Source organism: Aythya ferina (genome assembly GCF_964211825.1).
Source record: "Aythya ferina genome assembly, chromosome: 2".
Classification (NCBI taxonomy): domain Eukaryota; kingdom Metazoa; phylum Chordata; class Aves; order Anseriformes; family Anatidae; genus Aythya; species Aythya ferina.
In genome coordinates this window covers 108,721,354-108,745,181 of record NC_140297.1, presented here as the reverse complement: position 1 = coordinate 108,745,181, position 23,828 = coordinate 108,721,354, and the positions used below count along the sequence as shown (strand labels likewise).

Here is a 23,828-nt window from a genome sequence, read left to right as displayed (position 1 = left end):
CCATAATTGCTTTTTTTTTTTTTCTTTTTCTTTTTCTTTCTTTTTTTTTTTTTTTTTTTTCAATTAATCTAAGTACAATCTTCCTTTTTATTAAATATTCTTTAAGGTCTGTTACTTGAAGTTCTGAAGAGGATGTCACCGACAACTGATGAGACAAAGCTTTAATCTTACCTTAGTCTAGCCAAATTTGCTGACCTTTTCTTGCAGTCATAGCAAGTATCAATCAATCAGAAGTATTGGCTTGGAGCAAGACTAGATGGGATTTGCCCAAGGAAAAAACTAAAAGTTTTTTTTTGTTTTGTTTTGTTTTGTTTTGTTTTTCCATGTATGCTATTATCTATACAACTTCATTATATAGGAAGATAAATACAAAACAGCAGTTTAGAGGACTCTTCAAAGATACTGAGGGCTATGTTTATATTAAGAAGAAAATTAGTTCACCTGTAAAACTTATTTTAAGAGCAAAAATTTCTTTCCATTTTGTGAGAGCAAAAGTGGTCCTGAGAATACAGCATTTCTGGTCCTGAGAATACAGCATTTCTGGTTTAAGCATTAATAAAGGGAAATCTCAACTATTTCATTCTTAAATGTTAACTGTAGTTAACTGTGTGTTAACTGTATATTAACTGTAATATTACCTTTCACAATGTAGGATTTCTATTAAAGCATAAATATTTTGAAAGTAGCATTCAAAACACATGTTTTGAACAAAATGTGTTTCTATGGTAAAACTGTATATAACCAGTTTCTATAGAAATAAAGCAAATATTCTTGATGAAGAATTCTTCATTTTATATTTTATCTTGTCTAACAAGCTTTCACTGTCATTAATTCTAGTGGAATAGAATTCTTAGATAAATAAAATCTGTTTCAAAACTGGAAATTCCACAGATAACAAGATATTTTAGTGCATGGGTAGCTCCTTTTTTAATTGTTTTCCACTAGTCCCCCTTGTAGATAGTTAAAACTGCTAGAATATCTTTTCCTATTTCCTACCTATACAGAGAGCTGAGTGTTTTATTAAAATACGATAACGTTCATACTACTATTTTCTGCTTCTTGAGATTCAGATAAAAGCTTACTATGGTTTACCCAAGCAAATATCACCACTGTTACCTGAAGTATATGTTAACTACTGAGTTAATGAGGTAAGTCACAACAATTTCCATAAGTATGAACTCTACTTGAGATGGTATATGTTGCCATAGTTCTCTGCTATGGAAGAACCTGTATCTGAAAAAGTCATAGCTTAAATATGATGCAGTTGATGTTGATGCAGTTGGTCAAATATTAAACTAGAACAATGTTTTAGTAAAAGTATGTTTTCGGTGGATTTTTAATGGTTCCTTTTCCTTTTACTAAGAAGAGATTAAATGTTAGCAATTGTTGTACTAATACACTGTATGTTCAAATCTGGCTACAGAAAAAAAAGTGAAAACGTAACTAAAATGTTAATCTTTTCTATGATATGTATCAAGCAAAGGACAATCCAAAATGCTGGGTGGAAAACTACAATGTGCTGATTATAAATGTGAACCTATATCTGAAATATTTTTTTTCTTTTTTTTTTTTTCCTTATTGATAATGAACTGTAATAACATTTACTATTTTTATTGCATGCATGACTATGCAGAATGGTATGCTTTTTTTTTTTTTTTTTTTTTTTTTTTTTTACCTTGGACTGAAAGGTGAAAAACAATCCCCACAAATCCACAAATTTTCATATTCCTGCATCTACAGTCACCCTCACTTCCTAATGTGTCCATGCAAGGAAAGCAGGAAATAGTTTGCTAGTGGCTAAATGATGAATAAAAAAATTACCTTTTATCCAATATATTGCATAGGGCATGCTTCCCAGATAACATATGTGCACATTTCATCTGTAATTACACTTCTTTCCAGCAATATGTTAAAGAAAGGATAAAAGTGAAGGGTGGAATTTGTTATGTTTTGTTTTGTTTTTCTTTTTCTTTTTGATTCTTTTTGTTAGCTAGTTTGTTTTGTTTTTGTCTCAGGAACATAGGCACCAAGATATGCAGGTAATTATTTGCATAAACAAAAGTCCATCAATATTTTGTAGGTTACTTACATCTTTTCTTCTCTTCATCTGTATCATACAGATAACTCTAGCATGAATATTCATTTGCTACTGTGACCTGATTTTTTAAGGCACCATAAGAAGAGATATTCCCACAGTTTCTAGGTATCATCAACAACCCCACACCAGAGTTCTTTCTATACTCCACCTTTCCACATTGCCCTTTTGGTCTGAGGGCTACCACCTCATGATCATGTTGCTTCACCAACCAGAGAGCCGTCACGGCTGTCAGCATCACGCTCTGCAAAGATGAACACTTTGCAGTTAATTTTACCTAAATAGAGCATGTAATTAGAAATTTTAATATAGCTACAATATTAGTACATTAATAATAATACTCAATATTCAGAGTCTCCAAGCTACAGTTATTTAAGTTGTGCTTTGACTTGTACCATTGTATGTATTTAGTTATTTATGGTTAACCAGTGGAATGAAATCATTATGCATGTTTCAGCTGTCCTTTGTAGTTAGGACTTATTTCAGCCTGAAGCCCACTCAGACAGGATCAGTGCTTGCCTCAGGACTGTGTCACTGCCTCAGTAAATTAAAATTAATTAAAATTAACCTATAATTCTGTGACCAAGAGAAAAAATGAAGCCTGATTATCAGTGGATCTTTATTTTTTTTTGATTCTCTTATTGATTCCAGACATCAGACTTAACTACATTAAGACTTTACCTTTATAAAGACTTTGGGATGTATTTGAGACCCTATTCTGAAGCATTTTTCACCAAAAGAACACAGAGCACTACCAATTCTGTGACCCAGAGAATTGTCTCAAGCTGGGCTTTGGGTTTTAATTTCAGAGTACCCTTAATACAGACCACAATGTTCCTCTTACCCAAATGTTCAGGTGGGGAGATACTCATGAGGAGATACTCCCCGTGTCATTACCAGCTCTTCAACAGACTTAGGATACCCTTCAGGCCTGAAGGATATTTCACAGAATCACAGAATCACAGAATTTCTAGGTTGGAAGAGACCATTTGTGTCACTCCTACATCATTAGTAGGAGATACTTTAAAACCTTAGATGCATGGCTATGTCAGGGAAAAGTCCTTGATAGCTGAGATCAAATGAGTCTCAGCTAACTGGCAGAGTCACTGACAAAATCCAGAATTGCTTTTATAATGGTAGCTGCAGAGCATTTGGGTCTTGGTCCACCAACAGCCAGAAAAACATTTCTTTCTGAGCTCTCATTGATTTCTGCCTGGCTTTCTTTAGCAAATAAATTATGGTTATAATTAGGGATCACTCTGATGTAGAGCTGAAAATGCAGCTGTGCATTAGCACTGGTGTAGCTGACAAGTTGTAGTTCCAGGAATTGTTGAGACTAGCACCACCACTGTCTTGTAAAACATTGCTCACACCTTCATGGAGCACAGGGAAGAGCTCTTCTGAAAGTACGGTAACCTATCTAGTCAGGTATAGAGGTTCTGCATTCAATTCGTGAGGTTACCAGATGGGTTTACTACTATGGGACTCCATTTGGAGTTATTGTGGAAGCATAGTTGTGACTTTGCTTTCATGCTGTTTTTTAATCCATCCAGAATACCTTGATATGTATGAGCAGAGTTATGATGCTGTGATTGTAGAAAATGCTTTCTGTAATTGAGGTAATGGCCTGCAGTTTTGAAAATATAATATATACATATTTGTGTGTACAGGCATCTGTCACTAAATGACATTTATAAATTTAAGTATTACACAGATAGATGTAATATGACCATGGTTATTTATCTAGAACAACATTACATAGTCTTATGAATTCAATTATGTTATATCATTGTTTTCTACTCCAACTATTATTTGAGATGTTTGCTTGATCAATCTGAGACTAAAATTTGTTCTTGCATATGCCTCTGTAGTTCCCACTGTTTCCAGTTAATGCTGTCATACACAGAAAGAGTGAGTCTGACTTTACTGACCCTCAAAGCTACAAGCAGGGAGTTTCATGGTGTTGTTTTTTTGTTTGTTTGTTTGTTTTGTTGTTGTTATTGTTGTTGTTTGTTTGTTTGTTTTTAATTACTACTAAAAAATAAGTACAGGGTTACAAGAGAAGTAAGAAATTTAGAATCAGATGGTCTACTGCTGAAAGGAGGGATCTCAGTATATGCATTTTCATGTTTTGTGCAAGGCAGCTGAGAATTCTGCTCTTGGATGCCCAAAATGCACACCACATGCTGCTTCTTGAGCTACCTCTGCTGAAACAGTTTTGCATGAGAAAATACATAATGGCATATACTTATCTGTACATCATCATTAAAATGTTATTTTCATAATAGAGACCAGAAAAAGAAACCTAACTGGAACTTTTTAGGAATACTTGCAAATACAGTGGTGACACCACTAGGAATAAAAAGAGATCGAGTACACGCTAAATTGATACGTTTCTATTTTATTTGTTTTCTAAAGTGTGTATGGCCTGACGTAAAGTTAACTCACTAAGTTCTCAATAAGGCATGAAAAAGTGGTTCTGTAACAAGCAACTTCCCTCCCCTGTGCTGTGTATGTAAGGAGGGGAGTGATAAAAAGTTCAGGTTTGAATTGTCTCATACCTTCTTATTGTTTATTTTTTCTGGCTATAAACCCTTGTCCTGTATTTTTTTTGACTTCATTGCGCCTCAGTTCTTGAAGAAATAAAATATATTGACCATCTGATAGGCCCTTCATTATTCTAATTTTTTTTTCCTTTTTTATGAAAGTCTATTAAAAGCTTGCATGGTCTTTATTGTTCATTATATCTTCAAGAAGCTCAGTGAAGAATTCATATTCTAAGCACAGGTGAGGCAACATTTGTCAGGGTAAATAGTTTATAAATAATTTATTTTATGAGATCATCAGCTGTAGCTGAAGAAAATCCTGGCCACTGTCTGGTTCATAAAACCTCCTCTATTGGCCTAAAGAATATCAATAACTTTCATAAAAGAGACTTTTTTTTTTCTCTCTGCAGACATCAACTTATTTAATTATGTAATCCATCATGGCTGCTGCACTATACTGTGAGCACTGGCTAATTAAAAAGATGCAGATTCAAACCCTTGTGTGAGGCTTTCGAGAGTTATCAAGGTAACAAAAGAAGAAACTTTGGTGCAGGCTACCCCCTTCTCCTCATTTAGCTGTGCAGTCTCCTGGGGCAAGAAGAATGAAGATGAACCCTGTTAATCATCTGAGTTTCTGTGGCAGGTTCCAATGCAGGACAGGCGTCAATGGGCAGAATCTTATAGTAGAGGCTCAGGGTGTACTGCTTCACACAGGAAATCAAATTGTCATAAGGTGCAAAAGGTGCTGCAATTTTTTTTTTGGCAGACACTGTGGTACACTGTCCTCAACCCAGAGTGAGAAGGAACTTCTCCAGCTGCCCCTTTCCCCCTCTTAGAGCACACAACCCACACATTCTTTCCAATTTTCAGTCTCAGCTCATTAAGGCAGTATAAATGTAAAGCTTTATAGCTATTGAATAACATTTATAGATAATCAATAGTTTACTCAGATAATGCGTAAATGGCTTTTCTGCCACTGCTGGCAAACAGTGACCTTTCCATTCTAAATTCATTTGCAAAGAAGTGAGTGCACAAGCTGGAACAGTGGAAGAACTTGAAGCTAACTCAGGTTAGCTCACTGTCTGAATTATTCATTACTAAGATGTGGGACCCAATTCTGATGTGGCAGGGTGCAAATTTCTAAAATACAACAAATAATGGATGCCGAGTAGGGGAAGCAGAATGTGGTAAGACTGCACTGATATTGTTTCTAATTGAAATTTTGCCACAGAAAATTGCATTGTTAACATAATTGCTAGGCTTGTGAGAGAAAGGAAAAAAATATTTAAGGCTTATATTCTGGTTTTTGAAAGGCAAGAACTCTAAATCATAGCCGTTCTTTGGTCCTGACTGCAGTTTGTTGTAGGAAAGAGTTCTAATACAGATACTGAAGTACAAGTACAGATACTGAAATGTCATTAAGGAATTTATTGAAGAAAAGTAGGATGCCCCCACATTACTGTCAAATGACATTGTTTACATACTGATTCTCTCCTTGGGGACATGCTTCAGTGGCATGTCTTTTGGCTAATTAAGGCTTAAAAATTCATCTTTCTAGTGCACAACATAAATCCAAACAAGAGAGTCACAGTGAAACTTGATGCTTGTGTGAGTATCTTTCTGTACCCATGCATTAACCTTCAAAGATTTCTACAGTAATGGATCAGAGTGCTTTAAACACTTGTGACTGATCTCTTCTTACTTCATTAATGACTTTACTAATTACATAGTTAATCGTGTCATCTTGAAAGCTGAAAAAATAGATAAACCATGGCTCTTTTCAGTATTTCATTGCATAAATCCTTTTAGTTTCACTGTAAAATACAGTAGGTTAAAAAAAATAATTTTGACAATATGTAAGTACATTTTAACCTTTGCAGGGGAAAAGGATTGATTTTCTGAAAAAAAAAAAAAAAAAAAGAGAGAAAAAAAAATGATATTTGTATGTCAGACCATAATGCTGAGATTTATGCCTGTTCAGAAGCTCTTGCATAGGTTTATTTCCAGAGTATTCTAACAAAAATCCAGGCAAAGCTACTACCATCTTGGGGCAACTAAACATAAATGAAGTAATGGCTTAATTAATTAAATGAATTAAGCCTAATATCGAATGGATCAGACAAGGTACCCCAGTGCTGTTACAAAGGGAGTGTAAAGCAGACAATATGCTCTTCTGATTCTGCTTGCCTAGGTGCTTTCCTTCCTACTAGATCTTTGATATCCAAGGGATAGTCCTAAAAACTGCTGTAAAACATTGCCTGGAATGGCATCCCAGAAATTCTCTGACATTTGTTATATGCCTGGGTGTGCCTGTGAAGACGCATATTGACATCAGTACAAAATTAGTCTACCATAAAACCTGTAGTCCAAACTGATATTATTCTTTGAAAAACAAGGAAACAAACAAACAAATAAACAAAGTTTGCTTTTTTCTTTTTCGTTGTTTAGGTGTTAGTGGAGCTGCATCTGCCCTGATGCTTAAAGAACAAACAAGGAAATTAAAATTTTTGACAAGCTACTGTTGAGATATGCTGGAGATGTGTTTAAAAATAAAACAAGATCAGCAGATATTTTACTGATGGGAAGGGCCTGAAATTGTCAATGCCTTACTGCAAAACAAGTATTTGTAAAACAAGAGAAAACAAACAAAAAAAAAAGTACCAGAGTATCATCATTAATTGATATTGTCTCCTTTCTTTCATTAAAGCAGTTGTAATAAAGTCCTGTTTTTCTGCCACAGGCCTACTGTTTGATATATTGTTAAGATCTGAGTACAGCATGCCAAGCTAAACTATTCCTAGAAAAAGTCTTAAATGTGGTGGAAATTTCAAACTAGGGATGTTAACAGATGTGCAGTGAATTTTATATACTTTTGATACTTCAGATTTCTGATTTTTAGACTGCATCTTATGATGACTGAAATCACAATGATTTTTTTTTCTTTTTGATTTATAAAGTTTGTCTCAATGAAATGGCTTGGTGCTGATGTCTTCCATGTATGATTTATGTATTTTCATCTGTCTTAGGTGAAAAATTGTTTTCCTTTTGCCTTAGAGATTCTGGGATAATCCACTCAAAAGAAAAAGGGGAAACTTGCACATTCCTAGTGCATCCAAACACTGTACATCTCTCTGAAATTTGTTTCACCTCTTAAAATTGCTAATATTTTAATATCTTAAAATGCCTAAACATATGCATATAGATAATCAGAATGAACAAAAAGAAAAAAAAGAAGTAACCTATAAAACTTTGTTGACAACAGGCTTATATATAAAGATTATCTCTAGTTTCCAACTCATATTATATATTTCAAATGTAACTATAAGCAACATTTTCTTGATTGTACTGGCATGCAAAAGCATCACATGTAAACTAGAAAACAGAAGCAAGGAAATTCAACTCTGCACTTTCAAGATTCATTTAGAATTTTTAAAGAACAGTTCAGAAATTATAAAAACAGAACACATGAGAAAAAATTGCCTTGATTTTACTGTTAAGTGGTTGCCAGATAATAGATTTATTCATTTTTCTGAAGCAGAGTCTGACTCTTTCCTTGTATTGTCTTTTCAATACAATTGTGGGCGTAAATCCTGGTGGGAACATTTGAGCTTTGAAAAAAGAACTGTCAAAATAGATACAAAGGTATTTTCAGAGCCAATTTACAGCAGTGAGTACTTGAATCTTGCTCTATTTGAATCAAAACAAAGTAAGCAAAGCCTTCAGAGTTTATTGACACTATCAGTTCATCTGAAATATGTTTATTCTAATTACTTGCTTAGAGTAGGCTTGTTTTGTATTATGCTTGATAAAAGAAAATACAGTTCTTGGGATTAAGAAAATCTGATCTGATTTCCAAAGAAATAATTGGTCCTGAAAGAGAAGTTGGATTTTTTATGGATTTCTAGGTATGGAAAGAGGGTAGATGCTAGCCTTCATTGCCAGCTGTCAGTGGTAAAAAGTAAAAATCCATTGTTTTTATAAGCCCCCTTTAATTACTGAAAGGCCACAAGGAGGTGTCCCCAGACCTTTCTTTTCTCCAGGCTATACATCCCCAAATCTCTCAGACTTTCTTCATAGGAGAGGTGCTCCAGCTATCTGATCATTTTCATGGCCCTTCTCTAGACCTACTTCAACAGGTATTCATCATGTGTTCCTGACATAAATATTATTTCTCATGAGAACAAACTTCTATTAATATGCTTTAATTTTTGCAACCTATAAAAAATAACTGTGTTATTGTTTGAACATAATAGGCAGACAATGGGCTTTGGTTCACAATTTAGTCTTCTTTGGTTAATTTAATTAAAAACTTTGTAAGAGTTTCTGAACTGGCTTCACACCTTATTTTGACTCTATACGTATAGCTTCAATTTTTATGTAGCTCCTTTTTCTTTAGATTTTAGTCATTCTTTCTTTTCCTTCAGTTGCTTTATTTCTTAACATTGTTCAAATTTACATGAGACAAACAGAAACTTATATACCAAACACCACCTCACTTTAATACTGTGTTATTAGAAATTCCCTCGCAACTCTCATTGTACTGTTTTCAAATTCTGCACAATTATGTTTGGAATTTGTTTCTTTGTTCTTGCACTTTAAAATTTTTCCACCGCTCTTTTTTTGTTTGTTTGTTTTTCATGTGTCCTGTTCCATTTATATATTCACCTTTATCTTTCACATACCCCTTTTACTGCACCACATGAGTTCCAAAACTAAAGGAGAGGCTGAGCTGTGCTACTTTTATCGCAAAGGCAGAGTCTCATCCATAGCTTCAGTCACGTGCAAAGCTCAGTCCTGAGGCTAGCCAAAACATTGTTTCCTTTTGCCCCCAGGTACCCATAGTCCCTCAGAGAAATGAAAGGCATCCTCTTCAGCTGTCATGCTACCAAAATACTACCAATGGACACCAAGAAGTCTTTTTGTTCATGGAACGTGTGTTACAGGTCGTTGTACAGATGCTAGAACATGTAACGTTTTTGAGAAGAGATTTAGCAGTCAAAGGAAAGTCCCATCAAAGGAAAGGTTCAAAGGAGGATAATTCTGCTGAAGGATTAGGTAAGGGGTGATCAAGTAGGGGAAACTTACTTGTGAATAAAAGTTGTGGATTAGGTTGTTAAGCCTGCTTTCACTGGAGCAACTGGGAAAATGTGAAGTGTTTTTAAATATTCCATCTTCAATGGGAAAAAATTGCTACACTTCACAAATCATTATTTTAATTCTCTACTACTGAAGAGTGCCTAGAGATGTTGCAACTTTAAGTGATAACTTGTTTGAATGACTGCTGATACAAAGGCTGGGAGAAGCATCAAAGTCCATTTGAATTTCAATTTGAATTACCTGGCTATCACAAGGGACATTTATTAAACAGCATTTGAACATTTTCTCATTATTTGAATATTTACTGTAGTCACACACTTACTTTTTAGAAGTGTGTACTATTAGAAAATGAAAACAAGAAGAGCAAAGGAAGCATGCCTCTTTTTTTTCTACTCACAGTAAATTGTATTAAAAATAGAATTAGCAGCTCGCGTCATATATGATCATAAATCTTCATGACATCAAGTCTCAGAAACTCATGAATACGTTTGATCATGAGTTTCACAAATAAAAAGTGTAGACACATATTCAGGATTCAAAAATGAAAGAATGAATTCTGCAGTTACTGCTCAAATAAGGATATAACATGCTGAATTTGTTGGATGCCATTTTTAATCAACACAAACAAGCAAAACTTTCTAGAGGAACTCTTGCTATTACTTTCCCTGCTTCTCTCATAAAATTTTCAGTCAAAAACATTTCTGCTCAGCAGGTGCCTTGATACTTGTAGGTAAATATGGCATGTAGTTGAAAATATGTTTGCCTCCTCCACCAGTAACGTTTTGTTTTAAGACAAATTCTTGGCTCAGAGATTGTAATTAGTTGTCTATTTATACATAACCAACATAGCAACACTAAGTATAGTTATGTTTTATCACCGCTTGTAATAATGACACAATCTGATCAATCTTTTCACAAAACAACTTGAAAAATTTCTTCATTAGAGGAAAAATTGTCATTGGCAGTCCAGATTAGATAAACAATATGTCAGCCCTGAAAGATCTGCTAAGCGGGAGTATGGAAAATGCAGTCAAGGCAAAGTAAATCTTTCTGGCATAAGGAATAGACCGCTTGCTTCCTGCCTCAGCAACCTTCCCTCTTGCTTTGTCTGTCACATTAAATATTGACACCTTTTGTTGAGCAGTGGGAATATTGGGAGCCTTCTGTCTGTGTCTGCTTAAAGAGACGTTATTGATATAGTGTACAGTGTATGCAGCATGCTTCTTTCTGCAGTTTATAGCTTTGATTTTTCTATACACAAGTATTTCAACATAAGGGGGTCAAACAGCACTGTCAACTGTCTCCTAAGCTGTAACTTTAAGTCTAAAACTTTTCCAAAAATGTAATTCTTTACAAAGAATCAGTTTACCTTATAGACATTACAGAAAACGTTAAGACACAGAATTTTGACAGAAAAATTATGCAAGAACACAATGTCTTAGTGTTGATTTTTCTCCATTTTCTTTTTAGAAAAAAACTAGGATAAAAAAGGTCACTCAACTTGGAAATATCCCTTCTTGAAGAAATATCCCTTTAGAAGAAAACAAAGATTTTAAAATGTAAATCTAAGATTAAAAAAAAATATATTTTTTGAATAAGGCATAAGATATCAAAAATATTCTCCACTGATATCTACAGGGTTCAGATAAGAGGATTTGATTTAAGCACATAACCACTACCTTAAAATTCAACATTTTCTCAAATGCCATTTTAGCATCACAAATGCTAAAGTCAGAAAAATGTTAAAGTACTTTGAGAACATGAATTGTTATATGTTTAAAACTCATCTCTGAAAATATGGTGATATACAAAACAGAATTCACTTACTCAAAGTTTTTAAAAACCTTAGGAACAGAATCTTGTTGAATTTCAGGGTTACTACAAATATTTCTAAATGAATGTCTACAAACCGACAGAATTTGCTCAGTTGATTGAAACATTCATTATAAATTCAGATTTCAGAACTTTAGTGATGTTTTAAGACAAATATGCAAATGTGGAGACTTTCTTAAGCCTATTATTTACATAATGATGTATAATTCAGGTTTTCTTAGAAAGTTGTGCCAAGTGGACAAATTACTGCATAATTATCTATAAGTTAATGAGTAATTAATTAGTAATTTCTAAATCTGCAGATAACATGGTTGCTTCATGCATATATTAAAGCCATATGCTCAAAGTCATCAGGATTGTATTGAAAACTTCATCAAGATAGGATGCTACTTATCTCAGTTAAACAGTACCTATACTTAACAGCAATTCTTTTTCCACTTTATTGGAATAGACAAACTGAATCTCTAAAAGGAGGTTGGCTCTTATATATTATAAAATTAGGGATTTTTTTTTTTTTTTTAAATTCAAATGAAATAGGATAGTACATGTAATGGGAAAGGAAAATCATAAATAACTTTTGAAATTTGGGTATTGATATTATATATTAACAAGACTCTTCCTTAATCAGGTCGCCTAAACTGTTTCTGAAGAGTGAAGTAGTTGAGCTGCGATACTTAAAATCCTACAATGGAATCAGTAAAGAGTCAGAACTATGAAACCAATCAATTGTTAAATCCCTTTTTCTCCCTCTCAGTGTGTTCAGTGATGGGTGATTTGTTTTTATGAAATTTCTCTCAGACCAGAGCTGATAGCAGATGTTGAGTTTAGCTAGTCTGATTGCTGATATAAAAGGTTTATTGCTTATCTTCTCAGGCTGGACAGAGTTTTGTCTTGATATAACATTTCTACCTTGAGAAAAGGCAGTCGAGGAAGGCAGTGTCTCCTCCCTGAGAACAGGGCACTGGCCCTCCCTTCCTCTCACTTTGCTGTCACGTGCTTGCATCTGAAAATGTTCAGATATCTTAATCTGATGTGAGAGATTGCAGCGGGGATTGCAATGGAAAACATCACATGGCCTCTGTGAGTATTAAGTATTCTGATATTTCACTTCATTCCCACTGGTAGGTACTGCCTGGACTGGTCTGCATCGATTTTCCAACTTGTTTAAGAATAGCTCCTTTTCTCAGACCTTGCTGGAATTTTAGTTTTTGTGTCATAAAAGGCATTTTCAGGACACAAAACAAACAAACAAACAACAACAACAAAAAACTAAGAAAGGGTTATCTTATTTTTTCATGTCATGCCAACACTGATAAGCATGTTAAGAAGCAGTCAGATTTTCCTTCGTTATCTCTCAATGTGCCAGACAACACATTAGTAAAAAGCACCTATGGGCCATGTTGTGCCATCAACCTTTTGAAGTGCTTTGAAAGTGCATTGAAATCAACAGGGAGTCCTATTTAATAAGCAATTGTACTGCCTCAGGATATTTGCTAAAAGCCACACTATTTTCTTGGATGAGATAAGCAAGAGAAAAAAAGAAGGGCACATCATTAGAAAATACAATTCTTTCAGTACAGTTTACTCAAATTAAAGCAGTCCTATTGCTCTGGATGGAGTTCCTTTGCCTAGGTGCAGGGAAATAATTAGCAAAAGAGGGGAACCTTGGATGGTGCTGCTCATGGCACACAAACAGTTTCCAGAAGTGTGTTTTTTTGTTGTTTTGTTTTCTTTTTAATTAGGAAGTGAAGGGCTGGCAGCTGGTGATTGTGGCTCTTATTCAGCACAGCACTTAAGCATGTAAGCAAATGAAATTTAAGCAGTAGCTTGAGGCACTGACTCAGCAAAATCTGCTCCTTCCCCTTAGCAGTCCCCTCTCAACAGCAGATACATGGTCTCTGTTACCACAGTGCCTGCATACCTTTTGTGCTGTTCCTCACGAAACAACTGAACAGTAGGTTCCCCTTTCATAACCTATGGAACGTTCCCTTTTCATAACCATAACTAATGGAAGTACACCTGAAGACAGAGCAGGGAAAGATCAAAGTGTCTTGCCAAGTTCTCATAAAGCCATGTTGCATAGCAAGCCTGTGCAGATGCTAGGCAAAAGCACAAACGTCACACCACACCACCTTCCCTCACTTAAAGGACCTTAGGTCACTTCCCTGACCTAAACGTGGACTTATTTGTTCATGTCACTGAGTCTCTGACCAATCAGGGTGGACCAAAGGTATTTATGTTGACTAGAATAGTCTTCAAGTTGCAAAGGAGTGAAGCACAGTGAAATAGTCTTTCTATGTGCTCCACTGATGATAAGAGAGAGTCTCCTGGACAGTTCCACAACATGAGCAGAGACTCAGCATTTTGAACATAAGAGGATGATGTCAGTAGGAAAATGAAGAAAAAGAAAGAAAAAGAAAGAAAGAAAGAAAGAAAGAAAGAAAGAAAGAAAGAAAGAAAGAAAGAAAGAAAGAAAGAAAGAAAGAAAGAAAGAAAGAAAGAAAGAAAGAAAGAAAGAAAGAAAGAAAGAAAGAAAGAAAACTGTTATGTGTTCTGAAAGGACTAACATATTTAACAACAAATATTTTATTTGAGCATCTGACTGGGGAACCTTGTGTGCTAAGAAACAGCCCCAAAGAAACTTCACAGAAAAATACTATATGGTATGTATAAAACATAGAAAAGGTAAAAGTTTCCAACACAATTAGAAACAGTCTGTGTGAGCTCAAAAGTGCTTTGGAGCTCAGGCTCAATATTTCAGAAGCTGGAACTAGTGATCTTAGAGATTTCATCTAAAAAGAGACTTTCCCCTAGGACTACACATCTAATGTCAGAGTTATAGTTCACAGTGTTGAGTTAGGATCTTATTTCCCTACACACTAGTTGAGAAACACATACAAGACTGGGCACACAACTCTGAAGAAAGTTAAAGTGCACAAAGAAACAGTGTTAGGCCCGAAAATGCCCATAGGTGAGCAGAAGCTCTGGAGTTCTATGCAAACTTATGACTTAGTGGGGACACCTCAATGGCTCTGGAGAAAGAAACCTGCAGGTAGCTGACTGCATCCTGTCAGGTGAAGATGGGCAGAGCCAAGGGCCAGGACAATAAGCAAGGTCCCTGCTCCTCCTGTCTTTTCATAGCTTTATGTTGGACGTAATCCACGGAACCACCTCTGTGCATACTGAAACAGTTATTTTACTTCATATCTCCAGTGAAGTAGTTTGACCAACTTTGTCCATCAATTAGGACAAGTCTCCAGGAGCACAATGAGCTTGAAGATTATAGATATTTTAAAGTTTTTAGGACAAATTCTTTGAAAGTAGTGTCTTAAGTTTTGAGGCTATTCACACTGTACAAAGAGCATTTGGAGAGGAATTCACTTAGAATCTATCAGGATGTAATGCTCTATGAATGTATTTTAGCATATCAATATTATTTGCAGACCAGGTTAACAAATCCTTTTTATGTCATTGTTGCTTTTATTATCTGGGGAAAAAAAAAAAAAAAATCTATACCCTTCATATCTGATATTTCTGAAATTTCGTTTTTATCTTTCACTCCAATTGTTCATATTGCTATGCCAACAGATTATTAGACTGCCAAATAGAAATGTAATTTAACTCCTTAAAGATGTGTCTGTAATATAACAAGTCAAGTACATGACAAGATTAAGGACTGAGTGAGCGCTTAGTGAATGATATTTAGTGAATGATATTTTATACTAGGATTCTACAAAGAGAGTCTTGATTTTAATTCAGATGCATTCTTGAGCAATATTTAAATGGATAGCTAACTATATTGCCATGATGTTCAGATTAAAACTAAGGCTCAATTATTTATTCATTAGAAATGAGAGAAGCACAATAGAAATAAATAAAAGAACAAGATGAAATACTATTTTTCATCATCTAAAGTAGTTAGTTTTTTATAATATTCAAAAATAAAAAATCTTGAACAATACATAACAGAGTTTGACCATTTTAAATTATAATGATCTCATACATGATAAATTACTTCTGAGAAAAGAAAATCCATTTGTCCTCATAAGAAGAATTGCAAACAGGTACATTGGAGTAAGGGCCAAAATTCTAATTTTCATTCCACAGTTAAGCTTATTTGTATGAATAACTAGTGTGAGATCTAAGAAGTACTTACCCAAATGTTGTTCTCATTATATGCCTTTCATTCCAAAATGAGAGTTTCTTTTATCTTACAGTGTAGCATGTAATGTAATGAAACATCTAATGTTTCAAAGCTCTAAAATGTTGGTAATGTTGATTCAGTGTAGTTAGTCCTACTTTTAAGAAAAATAACTCCATCAAATAACCAGAAAATACCTTTGACCAGAAAAATATTATATGGTATGTATAAAACATAGAAAAGGTAAAAGTTTCCAACACAATTAGAAACAATTTCTGTGAGCTCAAAAGTGCTTTGGAGCTCAGGCTCAATATTTCAGAAGCTGGAACTAGTGATCTTAGAGATTTCATCTAAAAAGAGACTTTCCCCTAGGACTGTACATCTAATGTCAGATGTCAGGGTTATAGTTCGCAGTGTTGAGTTGTAGGTAGTTTCCTTTCTGGTATTACCCTAACAAGTCATCTGCTATATCACCATGTTCTTGTCCTGCCAGCACAAGGAATATGATCAAAGAAGAACCTTGGTCAACACTGTCCCCTCTGAGTCTTAGCTACTGGTAACTAACACAGGAAATTAAGCCAGTAACTGAAGAGTTTCTCTGCTCCAGAATCTGGATCAGAAGTCAACTGTTGCAAGCATCTGAATGCCACATCTACCTGTATTTGGTCTTGCATTTTACTTAATCAAAACACCTTGAAACTAAGCTGCTGTCTTCCAGTTTGGAGATGAACCAAGAATTCATTAACAAAACAAAACAAAAGAAAACAAAACAAAACAAAACAAAAGTATAAATAAAGTATTTAGAAATAAAAATTAAAGAATGAGCAAAACACTGAGTTCTTAATTTTTGCCTGTAGAATGTTACTTTAAAAATCTTTCATCGTCATTCATGGTTACTATTGTACTATATCATTCTGTATTATACATACATAAATAAAATCCTAAGGGTGTTTTTTTTTTACTGTTTCCTCAGTTCTACCCTGCACTATCAAGGACCTTACCATTATGGAGCAATTTTCTTGGAAATTTAACTGCAATGCAGTAATTCTTAGACATTTCAGAATGATTCCTTCTGATAAGTTTTATGATGCTTCTGTTCATTAAAGTGCTTCACAATTGTTAATTGTTAGCATATAAGACTATTCTGTGGGCACCCACTTACTCCTGTTTTATGGACGGGAGAAAAAAGTAGAAAAAAGCAGTATAACAGGAGTCACATCACCTTATTCTGCTGCCTAAAAAATCAGGTTTATTGTTTATACCAGTCATCTAGAGTCCCTCTCATGAATAATTATTTCTTATAGAGTGGGGTAAATTGTCCTCTGGGGAGGCCTGATTCTCTCCTATACTCTGGGCAGAGTTTAAAGGATTGCATTCCTTGCTAAGCAGGTTGTCTAAGATACAGACTAAAGGATGAACTCAGGTGCACTGGGTACAAAATGAGTGCTTGGACCACGAAACTATCTAACAGGCACTAAATTAGTTTTCAGTGGCTTTATGAGTGATATTATGCAGGCTATGTTTCCTCAAGGATAACAAACTCATAACCAGAGTCTGCCATAGAGACAGATAAGGTTAAAAGCTTGCACAAAGCAGTAGACAACTGGGAGGGAGCAAAGAGATGACCATAGCTCCTTTGCCAAATGAGAGCCCTGGGAAACCAGACTGATTGCTATTTTGCTGCCTATGAAGGTGGTGTTGTGTTTCGTGTAATGACAACTGCTGAGGGAGGTGGCCCTTCCAAAGGCTGGAAGATTCTCTGCAGTCCTCCCATTCTCTTAGAGAGCCAAGAGGAGAAGAAAAAAAGCAAACTTCATAACTGTCTTCACCTCTGGTTTGCTCCCACTGTCTCTTAAGATTCCTTAAGAATTGCTTATTCAGTACAGATTGGCAGCTTTTTGCATGGTCATTTTCAGTCCATAACTCAAAAAGTACATTAGCTTTTAGGGTTGGTAGGTAGTTAGACTATACTATTACAACTTAATGAATAAACACTTGTAGGTAGGGTTTGGGTTTTGTTCAGTGACTGGATGATTGAATTTTTATGATCAGGAGAAGAGCTCTGCTAAATCAGTAGAGGATCTGCATCTTTTATCAGGAGAATAAGTGTAGCTTGCAAAGAAGAAAAAATGACAAAGGCAGGCAACAGGATGATTAACTTTTAAAGTACTTCCAAATTTTTCATTTGTGTTTTATATATGTTATAATTACAATAAGAATAGAATTATTTTGATATTATTAGGCAAGGTCAGATTCAAATTTTCTCTGTAGTCACAGACAGGTAAAGGACAACATTTATGTTGCTTTGAATAATAGGTGTTTCTGTGGGAGTAATTTAAGAATTATACCCGTGTTATATTACCTTGGGCAAAATATACCTGTCCTACAAAAGAAAGCAGTTGCTTTTCTTCACTGAACTGCATTAATGTTGTAAATAATCCCTTGGATCTTAGAGAACACTTCTCTAGTGACTAATTCCACATTTAACACATGTAACTTCTAAAAAGCACATTCTGTTTTTCCACATGCTACAGATAAGCCCCGTTCTTTCTACTGATAACCACATGCACAACGTGCTGCAGTGCAAAGTGCAAAGCTCAATCCCAGCTATGAAGAGTGCAGCCAAGTAGTTTCTGTCTTATTCAGTTGATTGTCTCCATACCGGTCCTCCAGCTGGGCACTTTAGCAATGCTTCTAAATGATGGGTTAAATTTCCAATTTAATGCAGAATAATATTATTCCCACATAGTGCATTTCAGCACAGTCAGCAGCACATGTGCCTTCCATTAAGCTGCAAAGTTCATCTAGCAGGTCTGTATAAATTCTTAAAGGCAAATATGTTGTAACTATTCTTTGTGGACCTTTGGCACTCAGGTGTACTTCCCAACATTTCCATGTGTGCCAGAGTCCTGATGGTTATCTCTAGTTACCAGTGGTGATCTGGACTCGTCTTTTAAACTATTATGCTTGTCTTCTGTGGGGACAGATTTGGAAGAATTAATAATTTTTTTCTAGATGAAATACAAATTTCCCTTTGAAAATGTACTTCTCAGAAGCCATTTTTTTCATTATCTAAGTGTCTGCAGTTATAAGGGTACAAACATGCTTAAACTAAATTCAGTTTATAATTCTTGTGATGTATATTTTTTCACACCTTTTCAATATTGATGACAAACAAGAATAATGAAAATGCAAGTATATTCCACAGCTTAGTTTTCAAAAAATTAAAAATACAATTTCTATTTTGCAGTTTGAGTGCTTCTCCTGAGATGTTATTTCACTGTGTAAATACTCTAGGCTGTCTAAAGCCTCCTGCTGATCATTATTTTACTCCTGTTTTTAAACTGATGCGGAAAAAAAAAGAAATATGTCAAAATATCACTGTGAATTTATTAGAAGAATTAAGTGAAAGAGTGGTGGTGAGTGGAATTCTGTGTCAATGCTCTTGTTCAAGAGGTATTGATTACCTCAGAAATTCAGAATTATGAACGTATTTGAAACAAATTGTTAGCTAACTAATCATGGATCAATTTTCTCTTAACTGAGATATCTTGTAAGAAGAATTAAAAAGGAACTTTTTAAGTAAGAATAGACAGGAAGGGGAAATGCAGCGGGAAAAGTTTTGGTAAAAGGGCAGAAAGCTATCATTTCACAAAGTTATCATTTTAGTGATAATCCAATGAAAATGATTACAAATAATAACAATGATAAATAATAAAATTAAATTAATTAATAAAGTCTTTAATTAAAGACTCACAAAAGGGGAGAGAGGGGAACTGATCTTAATTGGAATTTATTAAATACAACACAGAGAAAAGTGTGGTTAAATACAAAAAAGACAAAAATCTGCATCAGAAGAAAATCGTTTTTGAAAGTATATTAGGAATGAACAATAGTAAACTATTGTACTGGTTTCAGTTAGAACAGAGTTAATTTTCTCCCTAGTAGCTGGTAGAATGCTATGTTTTGGCTTAGGATGAGAAGAGTCTGATAACACCCCAATGTTTTAATTGTTGCAGAGCAGTGCTTACACCAAGCCAAGGACGTCTCAGCTTTTTGCTCTGTCCTGCCAAAAGGCAGGCTGGGGGTGTAGCAAGAGCTGGGAGGGGACAGACCCAGGACAGGTGATCCAAACTAGCCAAAGGGGTATCCCATCTGACATCATGCTAAACAATATATAGGGGTGGCTAGCCGGGGGAGAGGGGCCGGACTGCTCAGGGTCAGGCTGGGCATCGGTCAGTGGGTGGTGAGCAATTGCATTGTGCATCACTTGTTTGTACATATTATTAGTAGTAGTAGTATTATCATCATTGTATTATTATTATTATTGTTATTATTATTTTCCTGTCTTATTAAACTGTCTTTATCTCAACTCACAGGCTACACTTTCACGTTTCTCTCCCCCATCCTGGGGGGGGTGGGGAGGGGGTGAGCAAACAGCTGTGTGGTGTTTAGCCAGGTTAAACCATGACAACTATTCATAAATCATTTTAAAACTTTAATATATGTTTCTGCTCTCCATTTGAACAAAAAAAAAATATATATATAAAAAAAAAAAGATGCAGAGTTTTGTGCTTAGATTTTGGATTTCAGGAGGAAGCTACACACTTTACAGTACTCTAACACTGAGAAAAGACATGAGTCACATTTAGCCAGACATAGATTTCCTAAATATCACCCAGTTTTATACCCAGTCTGTCTGAGATAATCTTTGGTCTTTAAATATATTACAGAATCTCAAGCAAGCAGAATAATTTGCTTTAATTTGAAAAGAGCAAGGACCTGAAGAAGTGTTTGCTGCCCAGCATGAAATTAGAAGTTTACATGAAGAAGAACACGAGAAGTTTAGAGGCTGTTGGAAGCATTATCTGCTAACAAACACAAAATGTAGGAGTACTGGAGATGTAAATAGCTCTTTAAACCTCATTTTGTGAAAAATAGGTCCTATTTCCATTCTTTAAGGCTAGAAAATTGATTAATAGTGTAGTAACAAACTTTTGTAAGTTGGTTTTACCATTAAAACATACAACTCTAACACACTAATAAAACACACTCTACACAAGTGACAAAGTGGCCTTCTAAGAGCTATCATCAGTGGGTAGTGTTCTTGAAATAAAGGTCCTGGGAGAATTAAGAGCAGCTGACACTAAGTGTTTTCACCAGTGAAGGTGTTAGTGATAAACACTGTGATTGCAAATGATCCAGGGACTTGCGGAACAGTGGTGTGAAACTCATTACACAGAAGGATCTCTATTACATGGTAAGCCATTTGAACAAAAATGCATGTTATAAATACTGAGGACTGTGAAAATCTCTCTCTAAAGAGATACCTACACAAGTAGTGATGGTGGTATATTTGAAGGAACTTACTTGAAAACAATCTAAGACTCCAAGGGGAAAGACATTTCAGTTTCTGATTGTAGATGCGCCAAAAGGGTTGAATGCAGCTCCTGGATGAATACATAACGAATGATGAGTAGGAGGAAGAAAATTATTATTATTATTATTTTATTATTATTTTTTATCCTGACAGAGTTGAAGCCTTGATACATTTCTGATGTGTTAATAAAAAAAAAAAAAAAAAAAAAAAAAAGACTGGGAAGAAATGTTGAGATCTGAATGAGAGGTAAAGAAAAAAGCTGGACTGAAAATTCACTATAGTAGATGTAAGCCAGGAGATAACATAAACAATTGCTGTACAGCCCCAAATTGTTGCTTGTATTATTTGATTTATAGAACTTGACTCAAATTCCCTGTGAAATGCAGTGAGGTGATGGTTAGCTTTGCAAATGCGTTTTCTACAGCATAAAAACAGTCTATGTATATTCCCTAGACTAAAAATGGGAAAGGGCTAATATTTTTGCTTATTTATTTTTAACTGCAGTATTATTAAACACTGAAGAACTGAAACAGCTACAGTACTAATGCTAAGAATGCACAATTTTGTGCTTGTTGAAATCAACACAAATATTCCTACTTGTCTGTTCTCTCCGATTATTAGTGTAGTGCAGGTTTAATGTATATAACAATGGATGAGGTCCAGGTCCAAAAACAGAGCTTTTAGATGCTATTATAATGCAAATAAAAAGTGATAATAATAATGAAATATTAGCCCTGGAATATTTCTTTGGAAAATTAGCTGCAGTTTGCCTGCCTCCAATATTTTAAATTCCCATTTAAATTCATGTAGAGGCAATGGGACGATTATGAAATGAAGTTTGTTCTTATTCTCATAACTAGTGAACAGTTTCTGTAGTAAATAAGTACATACCATGATATAATTCAGAGTAATTGGGCAGTTCTTGCTTTAATAGAGGTTGTAGGACATAGAATGCCCACAAAGAAGTATTTTTTAATTATTATTTTTTTAATTTATGATTTTACTTAACATATGTAGACTCTCTCCTCAGGAGTGCACCCTTTCAGCAGAGACAGTGACCTAGTCCTCTTATTCCAGATACCCAAGTCTAAAAACCATTGCTGAAGCTGTTGTCTTGAGTGTGGTGTGGTTTTTTTTTAATTGTCCTTCTTTAAGAAATATATAAAACTTTGTTGCTAGGTCAAAAAGCTTTAAATGGAATAGAAAGAACTCATCACTTAAGAGTCCAAATTTAAATTGTATTTTGTTTTTTAATTCTTGTGGTGGTTTTACCCTTCTATACAGCTGAAGTTCACTACAGTCACTCTCTCACTCCTCTTCTTCAGAGGACAAACGGGGAGAACGTATGATGGGAAAGTGCTTAAAGGTTGATATAAGGACATGGAGGTCACTCAACAGTTACTGTCACAAGCAAAACAGACTCAGCATAGGGAGATTAATAAAAATTATTACCTACTGCTAGAGTACTAGAACAGGGAGAAACTAAAAGCAAACTAAAAACATCTTCCCCTCATCCACCCCCCTCTACCTCGTTCCCCCCAAGATGTGCAGGGGAACAGGGAATGGGTGTTGTGATCAGTCCCTGACACTTCGTCCCCCATGCTCCATCACGGTCACTCTCTGTCCCTGCTCCCCGTGGGGTCCCTCCCACGAGATGCTGTCCTTGCCCAGCTGAGACTGTGGGGGCTGCCCACAGGCAGCAGCTCTTCAAGAACTGCTCCCAAATGGCCCATATGTTACCACAGGGTCCATCCCCCAGGAGCAAACTGCTCCAGCATGGGTCCCCCACGGGTGGGTGGCAGCTCCCCCCAGACCCCCTGCTCCTGCGTGGGCTCCTCTCCACGGGCTGCAGCTCCGGCCCAGGGCCTGCTCTTGCGGGGGCTCTCCATGGGCCGCAGCCTCCTCCAGGCCACATCCACCTGCTCCACTGGGGGCTCCTCCACGGGCTGCAGTGTGGAGATCTGCTCCATGTGGGACCCATGGGCTGCAGGGGGACAGCCTGCTCCACCAGGGGCCTCTCCACAGGCTGCAGGGGAACTGCTGCTGCATGCCTGGAGCACCTCCTGCCCTCCTGCTGCACTCACCTTGGGAGCTGCAGGTCTGGTTCTCACTTCTTTCTCCCAGCTGCTATTGTGGAGCAGTTGTTTGTTGTTTTGTTTGTTTGTTTGTTTTTTTTGGGGGGGTTGTTTGTTTGTTTTTTTCTTCTTCTTCAATCTGCGTCCACCCAGCATTGCTCCCTGGCTCAGCTCTGGCCAGCAGCGGATCCCTTTTGGAGCCGGCTGGAGCTGGCTCAAATCTGACATGGGGCAGCTGCTGGGTTCTGCTCACAGAGTCCACCTCTGCAGCTCCTCTGCTTCTAACCCCCTGCCAAATAAACCCGATATAGTTCTATAGCCCAGCTCTTGTTTGAATGCACTCCTTTTTATCTGTGAGTTTATCTAGATGCGTTTTACTAGATTGTCCAAACAGTGATGGTGTAACGAGCTAGAGAATTTATCTATGATATGGACTTAATATTATGCAGATGTCTGAGGTAACCTATTGTTACTACAGACTTAGATTTCAGTAATTCATATTCTGTTCTGTTGTTGTTGCTGTTTGTTTGTTTTTATTTTTCTTAGAGAACAATGGCTTGACTGGCTTTTTGACAAACTGTTATCACAAATATTTCACATATATCTAATGGAACTGTGCTCAGATAATATTCACGGTATGTACAATGACGTATTTGGTGTA

The 23,828-nt window shown here is 35.8% G+C and overlaps 1 long non-coding RNA gene across 1 annotated transcript; it reads right to left on the bottom strand.

Moving 5' to 3' along the window:
- Window positions 1–1,651: 1,651 nt before the first annotated feature.
- On the bottom strand, window positions 1,652–23,325 carry LOC311432598. Its single transcript, XR_014690161.1, has 3 exons — window positions 23,177–23,325; window positions 21,083–21,162; window positions 1,652–2,339 (listed from the first exon to the last, which is right to left on the bottom strand). It is a non-coding gene; the product is annotated as an uncharacterized lncRNA (long non-coding RNA).
- Window positions 23,326–23,828: the final 503 nt, after the last annotated feature.